Genomic DNA, 19141 nt, shown 5'->3' on the forward strand with positions numbered 1-19141 from the left:
CAGATTACATCATCTACTAAGTTTTCTTGATAAAATAGCTTGTTTCTGAAAAGTATATAAAAGTGATATAATAGCTGGAATTAAATCATTTTCCTTTGTATGTTCTGCTTTTAATAACATTTTCTATGCTTCCTTTCAGTATTTGTTCTGAAACATAATCTAGCATTATTTTCTATTTAATTCTGGTATTGGCCTTGGTATATAAATCTTCATTTTTTAATAGCTCTGAATTACACTGTTGCCTTTTTCATGAGCTTAGCTTTAAAAGTCTGAATCCCTTAAGATAATTTAAAAAAGTGTATTCACTTGTGTATGTCTGACATGTTGTGCTAGGTTTTATGCATACTATAAGGGTATTATGAGGTAGGAAGGCAATGTAAATGCATTCTTTAGATGCATATAAAAATCCTTTAGCATGTACTTGGGCTTTTTGCAAGATCTTCTTGAGGATTTACAACTTTATTACGATAGAGAATGTTACATGCCAATATGATTCTTTCAGCAATGCTGGTTGGGGCATTCTGCACCTGGTAGGATCACATTTGGCAAACAGTCTGAAAAGAGAGGCCAAAGAAACAGTAATCTAAAACCTTGACCTTTGTGAGGATACAGCTAAGGAATCAACGGATTTTACCAAGAAAAAGAATACAATGACTCCACCTTCAAACCAAGCCAGTGGGGTGGGATTTTTTAGATGAATACCTACTACCACAAAGACCCATGTACCTATGTACCTCTGCTGGCTCTGCATAAATAACTGCATGAAATCACCATGTAGCCTCATCAACTGCAAAATGAAGGATGAGGATTTGTTGTAATCCTAGTTAAGTGTCAAGCAGAAGCCGGACAGATTACAATGGATTAAGTTATGACAATAGAACCTGTCAACAGAGAAACGGAATAGCATTTCACTGCATGAAGAAGGAATAAACTTGTGAGGGAGGTCAAAAAATTTCAGGTATATATGAATATTCTTACCTCTATGCTGAGCACTGGTTCTGGAAACAGACCTCCTGACCAATGCGGGGTCTTCCTCCTACTCTCTATCTAGCCATCAGGGCAGGCCACAGGTGAGTGTGAGGATAATTCCAAACCTTTGGATACAAGTTTGCATTTAAGTTCGTGCCAGTAGACAACAGGGTCAGCTTAATGAGACTATGAGATGTAGAGCTCTGAATATTTTGTTACCTTGTATAAACAAATTACAACACGGAAGAACTCTCCATTGTAGATACTATGAGCTAGAAAGAAATGGAATGTACATCAAATGATAAAATGTTATCTTGGTCTATACATTTTCACACTATGCGATCCCTTCCATACCCTCAAAGCCATTTACAGCATCATAAAGTAATGCCTGAGCTAGACTGTAGAAGTTTCCTGTAGTAGCAGGAACTTACTTCAAATATAGCCACCCCCAGGGAGCTCTATCCTACCTTGGCGGGAGATGAATATGTTGCAGTTATGTAAACTAATGGATAAGTTGGACATTTTTCAGTCAATAAAAAATTTTGGAAAGTTTTAGGGACATAAATATATTTAGAAAATTTGCATCTAAAACTAATAATCTAAACTAACTTTAACATAAGATAAGGTGAGAACAGTACAGTGCATTTATGTAGAGCAGTTAACTTCTGGGATAAATTTTAGAGATATATGGTTGCCCCATCTTTTGGTACCTCTCTTGGCTGAAACAAAATGTTTCAAATCCTGGTAGAAAGAATAGATGAAGCAGGATGGTGTGACTTGGTAAGAAATTTGGAAGAGCTTGGAAAACTCAATGACCTGTATAGTAAGACAACCTTATTTAATGTTTGGAATGCAAAAGTATATCACAGAGCACAGCATATCTGCTATGACTTTAAAGTAAATGGGAAGGTGGTAGGAATGGAGACAAATGGACAAAGACAGGTCATAAGTGGGCAGGAAGAAAGAAAATGCTGGAAAATAATGTTTTTCAATGCCCAAAGCCAAAGAAAGAAAATGAGACAACTGCAGACCTTTGCATATAAAAGTGGGGTGAACTAAGTAAATTGCATATAAAAGTGGGGTGAACTAAGCAAATGTAACTGAAACATGAGCGGATAATAACAGGAACTAGAAGAGTTATCCTGGAATTTCATCGGCACACTGATAACATGACCAATAAAATCAGTGGAGAGCTAGCCTGCTATATCAGAAAAGGTATAACAGAAAGAGATTGAGGAAAGGGACATAGGGATTTGCAAAAGAAAATGAAGGAACACGGTATAGAAAAAATAGCCTGCCCATCAGCATAAAAGAGAAATAGGGGATACTAGTGATTAGATATTATTTCACTAATCCTTATGGGTAAAGGGATGGCAAAATGTAGAAAAAAAGGTGCAGGACTGAAGGCAATAACTGTTCATGCACATCGGGCTGCTTCTTTTTCTTCTTTTTCTTTCTGCTGCTCCCATTAGGGGGTCATCACAGTGGATCATCTATTTCAATTTCTTCCTATTCTCTGCATCTTGTTCTGTCAGACCAACGACCTGCATGTCCTCTCTCAGCACATCCATAAACCTTATCTTAGGCCTTCACCTTTTCCTCTTACCTGGCAGCTCCATCCTTAGCATCCTTCTCCCAATATACCCAGCATCCCTACCCAGCACATGCCAAACCAAAGCAATCTCGCCTCTCTGGCTTTGTCTCTAAACCATCCAATCTGAGCTGACTAACTAATATACTCATTTCTAATCCTATCCATTCTCATCACACCCAATGCAAATCTTAACATCTTTAACTCTGCCATCTCCAGCTCCGACTCCTGTGCTTTTGTCAGTGCCACCGTCTTCAACCCATAAAACATAGCTGGTCTCACTGCTACTAACCACCATAAATCAGAATGGAGTATTCTAGTACCTAATGTAAAGTACACAGGATGAATTGCAACACCAAGCTGATTTCAACCACATAGTGCATGAGTGATTCACAAAAGACAAGATTTTAGCTGCTGTATTCTATAGAAAAAGAAGTAAGACCATCCCTAACTAACAGATCTTACATAGGGTGGCTTACTATGTAGGATGTTGACAGAGGTAAAAAGGCAAACCAGAGTATGGGATTACAGGAAATCTGACTATAGTAAAATAGGAGATCTGTTTGAGGAGCTGTTGTGTGACTGAGAGCTAGATGAAAGATTCAGTCCACTGATTAGATTAAGATTTGTTTTCTGAAGGGAGTAGGAATAGGCCTCAACATGCAGAACAATGTCAAAAGAAGGGGAAAACCAATGTGCCTAAAAAGTGAGCTAAAAAAGCAGTGAGAAAAAAAGGAAGTCCATTAAGGACTGAAGATGAAAGGAGAAGACAGACAAAAGTTGTTTGAAGATGCTAACCTGACAATATCCAAACAAGAAATTAATGAAAAATTTAACTTTGAGAAAGAACTTCTAACAGGAAACAAAAAAGAGAAGAAAAAAATTGAAAAGAAGGAAGAGTGGAAGTATGGTAGAAAGGAAGGGGGAAAGTACCAACTGTGTCAGAACTAAGGGGTGAATTAATTAATAAACAAGGTTTGAGGTAACCTACTAACTCCAACCTAACCCAGTTCAGATTTGTTATGGAGAGGTCTTGCCTTCTAAACCTGGTCTACTTCTTCGAAAAAAGTTACTAAATCAATGGATGAGGCTAAAACAGTGTACACCATATATATAGACCTTGCAAAGACATTCTGTACCATCACACACTCGAGTATCATAGATAAACTCTCCCAATTAAACATTAATATAAACTCATATGCCCCTCACTGGATAGCAATTTGGCACTCAAACTAAACCCAGAAATTTTCACTGTGTAATACTTAAACCTCCTTTAACAGAGGCCCATGAAATATATGCAAATGACCCCTTAAGGACAAGCACTGTTTCAACTAGATCACTTCTCACATTTTTAAAAGTGTGCGGGTACCATCACTTGAGTTGAATGCATAATCACATGATTCATAGATAAAGCTTAAACTGGGGAAACAAAAACAGATGGTGGAAAAGCTTACAGAAGGATGTAAGCAGACTAACTGCATGGACTGAATAGAGGTGAATTACTCAAAAGTGCAAGGCCTAAAAGTACCAACTGTCACAGAACTAAATATAAACTGGGGGTTGACAAACTATATGTCACAAAGCAGGAGAAATATCTGAGGCTAAGTACTACAGTGACGAGTCACCAGGCCATTGTTAAAGCAAACAAGATGTCAACTTCCATACAAAGATGAAGTGATTCAAGCAACCAGTTTGTAAAACTACCACACAGTCTTTAATCAGGTGACATATGAATTTTTATAGACAATTCTACTGCCATATGGGGAAAAGAAAAAACTAATCAAAAAGGTACAGATAGGAAAAATGTGCAGATGAGGATACAGAAGAAAGTGTACAACGTTTTATCTGTGAACCTGGCTCTATTTATTCTGGAGGAGTGGTAGAGGAAAGGGCACATGGCATTGATACATAAAATGGTAAGTAAGCAGTGCTGCGTAGTCAAGCGAAAATGAAGGATGGAGAGAGAAGGAGATGCAGCTATCAGTTTGAAGTACTAAAGTCAATCTGGATATAAGGACCTATCTTCACTGAAAGGGTAATGGGTGAAATGGAGTATATTACCAAAGGAGTTGATGGACTGCACGCCTACTGAAGTTACTCAAGAAGGCTTGGAAAGATGGAAGAAAGGAGATGAGGTACCTTTCCAAAAATTGTATTCCACAGGGATAAAAACTAGTCCAAGTTTCTCTTAATGTATACCGATGAAATGCATCAATGTACTAATGACATTCTCCTAAAAAATCTACACCAGCGACTTCACCACTTTTACACTGTTGATGCAAAAAAAAAATGGAGGAAGTAACACAAAAGTTCTGAAACTGATAAAACATTGCCCTCCAACAGCAGGCTTGATCTAAATGAGAAAAAATAAAATGATTCTTTTTTTATTAAAAATGGCAAAAGTCACAATGTTCACGCCTGATGAACCACATAAAGTCATCAAACATACATCCAAATCTATAGAACATTCAGAGTGCTGAAAGCATCACAGGATTCATATGGCACATCCAAATCTATAGAACATACAGTGTGCTGAAAGCATCACAGGATGCATATGGTTCATCCAAATCTATACAACTTGTAGTGTGCTGAAAGCATCACAGGATGCATATGGTAAATCCAGATCTATGAAATATGTAGTGTGCTGAAAGCATCACAGGATGCATATGGTAAATCCAGATCTATAAAATATGTAGTGTGCTGAAAGTATCACGACATATATGGTACATCCATATCTATAAAATATGTAGTGTGCTGAAAGTATCACATGATATATATGGTACATCCAAATCTACAGAACATGTAGTGTGCTGAAAGTATCACAGGATGCATATGGTAAATCCAGATCTATAAAATATGTAGTGTGCTGAAAGTATCACGACATTTATGGTACATCCATATCTATAAAATATGTAGTGTGCTGAAAGTATCACATGATATATATGGTACATCCAAATCTACAGAACATGTAGTGTGCTGAAAGTATCACAGGATGCATATGGTACATCCAGATCTATAGCACATGTAGTGTGCTGAAAGTATCACAGGATGCATATGGTACATCCAGATCTATAGAACATGTAGAATGCTGAAAGTATCACATGGTGCATATGGTACATCCTGATCTATAGAAATTGTAGTGTGCTAATGGTATCACAGGATGTATACGGTGCATCCAAATCTATAGAACATGTAGAGTGCTGAAAGTATCGCATGGTGCATATGGTGCATCCAGATCTAGAGAACATGTAATGTGTGCTGAAAGTATCACAGGATGCATATAGTACATCCACATCTATAGAACATGTAGCATGCTGAAAGTATCACATGGTGCATATGGTACATCCAGCTCTATAGAACTTGTAGTGTGCTGGATGCATATTGCTAAGAACATCATTTTCAAACAATATGACACTACAGTTAAAAAAAAAATTCTTAAATAGGTTGTCTCTCTGCAATCAAGCCATTTCTCTAAACTCATAATTGCTTGCATTTTACTCAAAACCAGAACTCTTTCACAATGGTAGTCTCATTGATAATTTGCCGAGTTAGCTATATGAGAAGCATACACACCTGCAACAGAATCACAAAGCTTGTAGAAGATCTCTCAGCAGTCCTCCAATCACTCATTAAAATGAACTGAATGGTCTGTATTCACAGAAATACGTAAATAAATATACTTTCATTTATGAACTAATAAGCAAGAATAAGTGCTCTCATCTTCCTAGCCTTCTATACTTGAGTTCCAAAAATAGCATTAAGATCATCTTATCAAAAACTTTTCCTTTTATCTAGAGCATTTGCAAAAAATGATTTATTGACATGCCATGGGATTCATTAACAATCATGTAGGCATCAGACAAAGATTACACAGCACAAGCGTGGTGAGCTGCAGTGTTCATTGAATTTACATGCTGCTCAACATGCTTACATGTTTCCAAGCTTTTCAGTTTTCTGGCCTGCAGCAAGGTTGCCAGGCATGATACACTGCAGAAAATCATGAGCACACAATGTAAATACAACTCCTTGCATGTAGGCAAATGTATTATGTGAGCATGCATGGACAGCTTTTATGAAGTAAGGGGAAGTGAGTTATAAGAATTTAGATGCTGGGGGACATGAAACTAGAGAATATAGACAGAATACAATGTTAATACTACAGAGATAATTTCAAGGGAGGGTAAATATAAAAATGTATTCAGTTAATGCATGCTAATGGAAAGCCTTTTAGTACATCAACAGTCTAAGTTTATTACAGCAGTATTTAAAAACTGTCCGTAATTTTGTGCCTTTGTTCCCTTGTCTTTTTTTTGGCCTTGTCTTGATTTCTTTTACTTACAGGTTGAGAGGTATATGACAAGGAAGTAATTATGTTGATGTTCATACAACTGTCAAGAGTGCAATATCAATGTTTCTCAGCCAAGGAAACTGTTCCTGCTGCTCCTGTTGTTTTTTTAAAACATTGTCCTAGAATTGAAAAACACTATATATGTAAATATGCTATAGAAGCAATAACAGAATGCATGTGACACAAGAGTACTCACAGTACAACATTTCAGAATGCATGTGACACAGGAGTACTCAGAGCACAACATTACAGAATGCATGTGACATGGGAGTACTCACAGTGCAACATTACAGAATATATATGACACTGATACTCACAGCATGACATTACAGAATGCATGTGACACAGGAGTACTCACAACACGAAATTACTGGATGCATGTGACATGAGTACTCACAGCATGAAATTACAGCATGCATGTGATAGGAGTACTCACAGCATGACATTACAGGATGCATGTGACACAGGAGTACTCACAGCACAACATTACATAATGCATGTGACATGGGTACTCACAGCATGATATTAAAGAATGCATGTGACACAAGAGTACTCACAGCCAACATTACAGAATGCATGTGACACAGGGGTACTCACAGCATGACATTACAGGATGGATGTGCCACAGGGGTACTCACAGCATGACATTACAGGATGCATGTGACACAGGGGTACTCACAGCATAACATTACAGAATGCATGTGACAGGAGTACTCAGAGCACAATATTACAGAATGCATGTGACACGGGTACTCACAGCATGACATTACAGAATGCATGTGACACAGGAGTACTCAGAGCACAACATTACAGAATACATGTGACACAGGGGTACACACAGCATGACATTACAGAATGCATGTGACGCAGGAGTACTCACAGTACATTACAGAAGGCATGTGACACAGGGGTACTCACAGCATGACATTACAGAATGCATGTGACACAGGAGTACTCACAGCATGAAATTACAGGATGCATGTGACAGGAGTACTCACAGCACGACATTACAGGATGCATGTGACACAAGAGTACTCACAGCACAACATTACAGAATGCATGTGACACAGAGGTACTCACAGCATGACATTACAGAAAGCATGTGACACAAGACTACTCACAGCATGACATTACAAAAACATGTGACACAGGAGTACTCACAGCCAACATTACAGATGCATGTGACACAGGGGTACTCACAGCATGACATTACAGGATGTATCTGACACAGGGTTACTCACAGCATGACATTACAAAATGCATGTGACACAGGAGTACTCAGAGCACAACAGTACAGAATGCATGTGACACAGGAGTACTAACAGTGCAACATTACAGAATGCTTGGAACATGGATACTCACAGCATGACATTACAGAATGCATGTGACACAGGAGTACTCACAGCACAACATTACATAATGCATGTGACATGAGTAGTCACAGCATGAAATTACAGGATGCATGTGACAGGTGTACTCACAGCATGACATTACAGGATGCATGTGACACAGGAGTACTCACAGCACAACATTACATAATGCATGTGACACAGGGGTACTCACAGCATGACATTACAGGATGCATGTAACACAGGGGTACTCACAGCATAACATTACAGAATGCATGTGACAGGAATACTCAGAGCACAATATTACAGAATGCATGTGACACGGGTACTCACAGCATAACATTACAGAATGCATGTGACACAGGAGTACTCACAGCATGACATTACAGAATGCATGTGATGCAGAAGTACTCACAGTACATTACAGAAGGCATGTGACACAGGGGTACTCACAGCATGACATTACAGAATGCATGTGACACAAGAAAACTCACAGCATGAAATTACAGGTTGCATGTGACAAAAGTACTCACAGCACGACATTACATGATGCATGTGACACAGGAGTACTCACAGCACAACATTAGAGAATGCATGTGACACAGAGGTATTCACAGCATGACATTACAGAAAGCATGTGACACAAAACTACTCACGGCATGACATTACAAAAACATGTGACACAGGAGTACTCACAGCCAACATTACAGATGCATGTGACACAGGGGTACTCACAGCATGATATTACAGGATGCATGTGACACAGGGTTACTCACAGCATGACATTACAGAATGCATGTGACACAGGAGTATGCAGAGCACAATATTACAGCATGCATGTGACACAGGTACTCATAGCATGACATTACCGAATGCATGTGACACAGAAGTACTCATAGTATGACATTACAGAATGCATATGACACAGGAGTACTCGGAGCACAATATTACAGAATGCATATGATACAGGGGTACTCACAGCATGACATTACTGAATGCATGTGACACAGGAGTACTCACAATACATTACAGGATGCATGTGACACAGGAGTACTCACAACATGACATAACAGAAAGCATGTGACACAGTACTCAGAGCACAACATTACAGAATGCATGTGACACAGGGGTACTTACAGCATGACATTACAGAATGCATGTGACACAGGAGTACTCACAGCACAATATTACAGAATGCATGTGACTCAGGGGTACTCACAGCACGACATTACAAGATGCATGTAACACAGGAGTACTCACAGCACAACATTACAGAATGCATGTGACACAGCAGTAATCACAGCATGACATTACAGAATACATGTGACACAGGAGTACTCACAGCATGACATTACAGAATGCATGTGACACAGGAGTACTCAGAGCACAACATTACAGAATACATGTGACACACGAGTACTCACAGTGCAACATTACCGAATGCATGGAACATGGATACTCACAGCATGACATTATAGAATGCATGTGACACAGGAGTACTCACAGCACAACATTACATAATGCATGTGACATGAGTACTCACAGCATGAAATTACAGGATGCATGTGACAGGAGTACTCACAGCACGACATTACAGGATGCATGTGACACAGGAGTACTCACAGCATAACATTACATAATGCAGTGTGACATGGGTACTCACAGCATGACATTAAAGAATGCATGTGACACAGGAGTACTCACAGCAAGACATTACAGAAAGCATGTGACACAGGAGTACTCACAGCAAGACATTACAGAAAACATGTGGCACAGGAGTACTCATAGCCAACATTACAGAATGCATGTGACACAGGGGTACTCACAGCATGACATTACAGGATGCATGTGACACAGGGGTACTCACAGCATAACATTACAGAATGCATGTGACAGAAGTACTCAGAGCACACTATTACAGAATGCATGCGGCACGGGTACTCACAGCATGACATTACAGAATGCATGTGACACAGGAGTACTCACAGCATGACATTACAGAATGCATGTGATGCAGTAGTACTCACAGTACATTACAGAAAGCATGTGACACAGAGGTACTCACAGCATGACATTACAGAATGCATGTGACACAGGAGAACTCACAGCATGAAATTACAGGATGCATGTGACAGGAGTACTCACAGCATGACATTACATGATGCATGTGACACAGGAGTACTCACAGCACAGCATTACAGAATGCATGTGACACAGAGGTACTCACAGCATGACATTACAGAAAGCATGTGACACAAGACTACTCACAGCATGACATTACAAAAACATGTGACACAGGAGTACTCACAGCCAACATTACAGTGACACAGGGGTACTCACAGCATGATATTACATGATGTATGTGACACAGGGTTACTCACAGCATGACATTACAGAATGCATGTGACACAGGAGTACTCAGAGCACTACATTACAGAATGCATGTGACACAGGAGTACTCACAGTGCAACATTACAGAATGAATGTGACACGGATACTCACAGCATGACATTACAGAATGCATGTGAAACAGGAGTACTTACAGCATGAAATTACTGGGCACATGTGACATGAGTACTCAAAGCATGAAATTACAGGATGCATGTGACAGGAGTACTCACAGCATGACATTACAGGATGCAGGTGACACAGGAGTACTCACAGCACAACATTACATAATGCATGTGACAGGAGTACTCAGAGTACAATATTACAGAATGCATGTGGCACGGGTACTCACAGCATGACATTCAAGAATGCATGCAGCACAGGAGCACTCACAGCACAACATTACAGAATGCATGTGACACAGGGGTATCACAGCATGACATTACAAAATGCATGTGACGCAGGAGTACACACAGTACATTACAGAAGGCATGTGATACAGGGGTACTCGGGTACTCACAGCATGACATTACAGAATGCATGTGACACAGGAGTACTCACAGCATGAAATTACAGGATGCATGTGACAGGAGTACTCACAGCACGACATTACAGAATGCATGTGACACAGAGGTACTCACAGCATGACATTACAGAAAGCATGTGACACAAGACTACTCACGGCATGACATTACAAAAACATGTGGCACAGGAGTACTCACAGTCAACATTACAGATGCATGTGACACAGGGGTACTCACAGCATGATATTACAGGATGCATGTCACACAGGGTTACTCACAGCATGACATTACAGAATGTATGTCACACAGGAGTATACAGAGCACAATATTACAGCATGCATGTGACACGGGTACTCATAGCATGACATTTCCGAATGCATGTGACACAGAAGTACTCATAGTATGACATTACAGAATGCATGTGACACAGGAGTACTCGGAGCACAATATTACAGAATGCATGTGACACAGGGGTACTCACAGCATGACATTACTGAATGCATGTGACACAGGAGTACTCACAATACATTACAGGATGCATGTGACACAGGAGTACTCACAGCGCGACATTACAGGATGCATGTGACACAGGAGTACTCACAACATGACATAACAGAAAGCATGGGGCACAGTATTCAGAGCACAAGATTACAGAATACATGTGACACAGGGGTACTTACAGCATGACATTACAGAATGCATGTGACACAGGAGTGCTCACAGCACAATATTACAGAATGCATGTGACTCAGGGGTACTCACAGCACGACATTACCAGATGCATGTAACACAGGAGTACTCACAGCACAACATTACAGAATGCATGTGACACAGCAGTACTTGCAGCATGACATTACAGAATCCATGTGACACAGGGGTACTCAACGCATGACAGTGCAGAATGCATGTGATGCAGGAGTACTCACAGCAAAACATTACAGAAAGTATGTGACATAGGAGTACTCACAGCATGACATTACAGATTGCATGTGACACAGGAGTACTCAGAGCACAACATTACAGAATGTATGTGACACAGGAGTACTCACAGTGCAACATTACAGAATGCATGGAACATGGATACTCACAGCATGACATTACAGAATGCATGTGACACAGGAGTACTCACAGCACAACATTACATAATGCATGTGACATGAGTACTCACAGCATGAAATTACAGGATGCATGTGACAGGAGTACTCACAGCACGACATTATAGGATGCATGTGACACAGGAGTACTCACAGCACAACATTACATAATGCATGTGACATGGGTACTCACAGCATGACATTAAAGAATGCATGTGACACAGGAGTACTCACAGCAAGGCATTACAGAAAGCATGTGACACAGGAGTACTCACAGCCAACATTACAGAATGCATGTGACACAGTGGTACTCACAGCATGACATTACAGGATGCATGTGACACAGGGGTACTCACAGCATAACATTACAGAATGCATGTGACAGGAGTACTCAAAGCACAATATTAAAGAAATGCATGTGACACGGGTACTCACAGTATGACATTACAGAATGCATGTGACACAGGAGAACTCATAGCACAAAATTACAGGATGCATGTGACAGGAGTACTCACAGCACGACATTACATGATGCATGTGACACAGGAGTACTCACAGCACAGCATTACAGAATGCATGTGACACAGAGGTACTCACAGCATGACATTACATAATGCATGTGACAGGAGTACTCAGAGCACAATATTACAGAATGCATGTGACACGGGTACTCAATGCATGACATTACAGAATGCATGCAACACAGGAGTACTCACAGCACAACATTACAGAATGCATGTGACACAGGGGTACTCACAGCATGACATTACAGAATGCATGTGATGCAGGAGTACACACAGTACATTACAGAAGGCATGTGACACAGGGGTACTCACAGCATGACATTACAGAATGCAGGTGACACAGGAGTACTCACAGCATGAAATTACAGGATGCATGTGACAGGAGTACTCACAGCACGACATTACAGGATGCATGTGACACAGGAGTACTCACAGCACAGCATTACAGAATGCATGTGACACAGAGGTACTCACAGCATGACATTACAAAATGCATGTGACACAGGAGTACTCACAGCACAACATTACAGAATGCATGTGACACAGGGGTACTCACAGCATGACATTACAGAATGCATCTGATACAGGAGTACACACAGTACATTACAGAAGGCATGTGACACAGGGGTACTCACAGCATAACATTACAGAATGCATGTGACAGGAGTACTCAGAGCACAATATTACAGAATGCATGTGACACGGGAACTCACAGTATGACATTACAGAAAGCATGTGACACAGGAGTACTCACAGCATGACATTACAGAATGCATGTGATGCAGGAGTACTCACAGTACATTACAGAAGGCATGTGACAAAGGGGTACTCACAGCATGACATTACAGAATGCATGTGACACAGGAGAACTCACAGCACGAAATTGCAGAATGCATGTGACAGGAGTACTCACAGCACGACATTACATGATGCATGTGACACAGGAGTACTCACAGCACAGCATTACAGAATGCATGTGACACAGAGGTACTCACAGCATGACATTACAGAAAGCATGTGACACAAGACTACTCACAGCATGACATTACAAAAACATGTGACACAGGAGTACTCACAGTCAACATTACAGTGACACAGGGGTACACAGCATGATATTACAGGATGTATGTGACACAGGGTTACTCACAGCATGACATTACAGAATACATGTGACACAGGAGTACTCAGAGCACAACATTACAGAATGCATGTGACCCAGGAGTACTCACAGTGCAACATTACAGAATGAATGCAACACGGATACTCACAGCATGACATTACAGAATGCATGTGACACAGGAGTACTCACAGCATGAAATTACTGGACGCATGTGACATGAGTACTCACAGCACGAAATTACAGGATGCATGTGACAGGAGTACTCACAGCATGACATTACAGGATGCATGTGACACAGGAGTACTCACAGCACAACATTACATAATGCATGTGACAGGAGTACTCAGAGCACAATATTACAGAATGCATGTGACACGGGTACTCACAGCATGACATTACAGAATGCATGCGACACAGGAGTACTCACAGCACAACATTACAGAATGCATGTGACACAGGGGTACTCACAGCATGACATTACAGAATGCATGTGATGCAGGAGTACACACAGTACATTACAGAAGGCATGTCACACAGGGGTACTCACAGCATGACATTACTGAATGCATGTGACACAGGAGTACTCACAATACATTACAGGATGCATGTGACACAGGAGTACTCACAGCGTGACATTACAGGATGCATGTGACACAGGAGTACTCACAACATGACATAACAGAAAGCATGTGACACAGTATTCAGAGCACAAGATTACAGAATGCATGTGACACAGGGGTACTTACAGCATGACATTACAGAATGCATGTGACACAGGAGTACTCACAGCCCGATATTACAGAATGCATGTGACTCAGGGGTACTCACAGCATGACATTACAAGATGCATGTAACACAGGAGTACTCACAGCACAACATTACAGAATGCATGTGACACAGCAGTACTCGCAGCATGACATTACAGAATGCATGTGACACAGGGGTACTCACAGCATGACATTACAAAATGCATGTGATGCAGGAGAACTCACAGCAAAACATTACAGAAAGTATGTGACACAGGAGTACTCACAGCATGACATTACAGAATGCATGTGACACAGGAGTACTCAGAGCACAACATTACAGAATGCATGTGACACAGGAGTACTCACAGTGCAACATTACAGAATGCATGGAACATGGATACTCACAGCATGACATTACAGAATGCATGTGACACAGGAGTACTCACAGCACAACATTACATAATGCATGTGACATGAGTACTCACAGCATGAAATTACAGGATGCATGTGACAGGAGTACTCACAGCACGACATTACAGGATGCATGTGACACAGGAGTACTCACAGCACAACATTACATAATGCATGTGACATGGGTACTCACAGCATGACATTAAAGAATGCATGTGACACAGGAGTACTCACAGCAAGGCATTACAGAAAGCATGTGACACAGGAGTACTCACAGCCAACATTACAGAATGCATGTGACACAGTGGTACTCACAGCATGGCATTACAGGATGCATGTGACACAGGGGTACTCACAGCATAACATTACAGAATGCATGTGACAGGAGTACTCAGAGCACAATATTACAGAATGCATGTGACACGGGTACTCACAGTATGACATTACAGAATGAATGCGACAAGGATACTCACAGCATGACATTACAGAATGCATGTGACACAGGAGTACTCACAGCATGAAATTACTGGACGCATGTGACATGAGTACTCACAGCACGAAATTACAGGATGCATGTGACAGGAGTACTCACAGCACGACATTACATGATGCATGTGACACAGGAGTACTCACAGCCCAGCATTACAGAATGCATGTGACACAGAGGTACTCACAGCATGACATTACAGAAAGCATGTGACACAAGACTACTCAGAGCATGACATTACAAAAACATGTGACACAGGAGTACTCACAGCCAACATTACAGTGACACAGGGGTACACAGCATGATATTACAGGATGTATGTGACACAGGGTTACTCACAGCATGACATTATAGAATGCATGTGACACAGGAGTACTCAGAGCACAACATTACAGAATGCATGTGACCCAGGAGTACTCACAGTGCAACATTACAGAATGAATGCGACACGGATACTCACAGCATGACATTACAGAATGCATGTGACACAGGAGTACTCACAGCATGAAATTACTGGACGCATGTGACATGAGTACTCACAGCACGAAATTACAGGATGCATGTGACAGGAGTACTCACAGCATGACATTACAGGATGCATGTGACACAGGAGTACTCACAGCACAACATTACATAATGCATGTGACAGGAGTACTCAGAGCACAATATTACAGAATGCATGTGACACGGGTACTCAAAGCATGACATTACAGAATGCATGCAACACAGGAGTACTCACAGCACAACATTACAGAAAGCATGTGACACAGGGGTACTCACAGCATGACATTACAGAATGCATGTGATGCAGGAGTACACACAGTACATTACAGAAGGCATGTGACACAGGGGTACTCACAGCATGACATTACAGAATGCAGGTGACACAGGAGAACTCACAGCATGAAATTACAGGATGCATGTGACAGGAGTACTCACAGCACGACATTACAGGATGCATGTGACACAGGAGTACTCACAGCACAGCATTACAGAATGCATGTGACACAGAGGTACTCACAGCATGACATTACAAAATGCATGCGACACAGGAGTACTCACAGCACAACATTACAGAATGCATGTGACACAGGGGTACTCACAGCATGACATTACAGAATGCATCTGATACAGGAGTACACACAGTACATTACAGAAGGCATGTGACAGGAGTACTCAGAGCACAATATTACAGAATGCATGTGACACGGGAACTCACAGTATGACATTACAGAATGCATGTGACACAGGAGTACTCACAGCATGACATTACAGAATGCATGTGATGCAGGAGTACTCACAGCACGAAATTGCAGAATGCATGTGACAGGAGTACTCACAGCACGACATTACATGATGCATGTGACACAGGAGTACTCACAGCACAGCATTACAGAATGCATGTGACACAGAGGTACTCACAGCATGACATTACAGAAAGCATGTGACACAAGACTACTCACAGCATGACATTACAAAAACATGTGACACAGGAGTATTCACAGTCAACATTACAGTGACACAGGGTTACACAGCATGACATTACAGGATGTGTGTGACACAGGGTTACTCACAGCATGACATTACAGAATGCATGTGACACAGGAGTACTCAGAGCACAACATTACAGAATGCATGTGACCCAGGAGTACTCACAGTGCAACATTACAGAATGAATGCGACACGGATACTCACAGCATGACATTACAGAATGCATGTGACACAGGAGTACTCACAGCATGAAATTACTGGACGCATGTGACATGAGTACTCACAGCACAAAATTACAGGATGCATGTGACAGGAGTACTCACAGCATGACATTACAGGATGCATGTGCCACAGGAGTACTCACAGCACAACATTACATAATGCATGTGACAGGAGTACTCAGAGCACAATATTACAGAATGCATGTGACACAGGTACTCACAGCATGACATTACAGAATGCATGCGACACAGGAGTACTCACAGCACAACATTACAGAATGCATGTGACACAGGGGTACTCACAGCATGACATTACAGAATGCATGTGATGCAGGAGTACACACAGTACATTACAGAAGGCATGTGACACAGGGGTACTCACAGCATGACATTACAGAATGCATGTGACACAGGAGTACTCACAGCACGAAATAACAGGATGCATGTGACAGGAGTACTCACAGCACGACATTACAGGATGCATGTGACACAGGAGTACTCACAGCACAAGATTACAGAATGCATGTGACACAGAGGTACTCACAGCATGACATTACAGAAAGCATGTGACACAAGACTACTCACAGCATGACATTACAAAAACATGTGACACAGGAGTACTCACAGTCAACATTACAGATGCATGTGACACAGGGGTACTCACAGCATGATATTACAGGATGCATGTGACACAGGGTTACTCACAGTATGACATTACAGAATGCATGTGACACAGGAGTACTCAGAGCACAATATTACAGCATGCATGTGACACGGGTACTCATAGCATGACATTACCGAATGCATGTGACACAGAAGTACTCATAGTATGACATTACAGAATGCATGTGACACAGGAGTACTCAGAGCACAATATTACAGAATGCATGTGACACAGGGGTACTCACAGCATGACATTACAGAATGCATGTGACACAGGAGTGCTCACAGCATGACATTACAGAATGCATGTGACACAGCAGTACTCGCAGCATGACATTACAGGATGCATGTGACACAGGAGTACTCACAGCATGACATTACAGAATGCATGTGACACAGGAGTACTCACAGCAAGACATTACAGAAAATATGTGACCCAGGAGTACTCACAGCATGACATTACAGAATGCATGTGACACAGGAGTACTCACCCTACATTACAGAATGCATGTGACAAGAGTAATCACAGCATGACATTACAGAATGCATGTGACACAGGAGTGCTCACTGTACAACATTACAGAATGCATATGACACAGGAGTACTCACAGCATGACATTACAGAATGCATGTACCACAGCAGTACTCACAGTACAGCATTACAAAATGCATGTGACACAAGAGTATTCACAGCATGACATTACGGAATGCATGTGACACAGGAGTACTCAGAGCACAATATTATAGAATGCATGTGACTCAGGGGTACTCACAACACGGCATTAATGAATGCATGTAACACAGGATTACTCCCAGTACAACATTACAAAATGTATGCGACACAGGAGTACTCACAGCATGACATTACACAATGCATGTGACACAGGAGTTTTCCAGCACAACATTACAGAATGCATGTGACACAGGAGTACTCACAGCATAACATTACAGAATGCATGTGACACAGGAGTACTCACACTACAACATTACAGAATGCATGTGACAGGAGTAATCACAGCATGACATTACAGAATGCATGTGACACAGGAGTACTCAGAGCACAATATTACAGAATGCATGTGACACAGGGGTACTCACAGCATGACATTACAGAATGCATGTGACACAGGAGTGCTCACAGCATGACATTACAGAATGCATGTGACACAGGAGTATTCACAGTATAACATTACAGAATGTATGTGACACAGG

This window comes from Protopterus annectens, chromosome 9.part0 (genome assembly GCF_019279795.1).
Source record: "Protopterus annectens isolate FY-2018-M chromosome 9.part0, PAN1.0, whole genome shotgun sequence".
Classification (NCBI taxonomy): Eukaryota; Metazoa; Chordata; order Ceratodontiformes; family Protopteridae; genus Protopterus; species Protopterus annectens.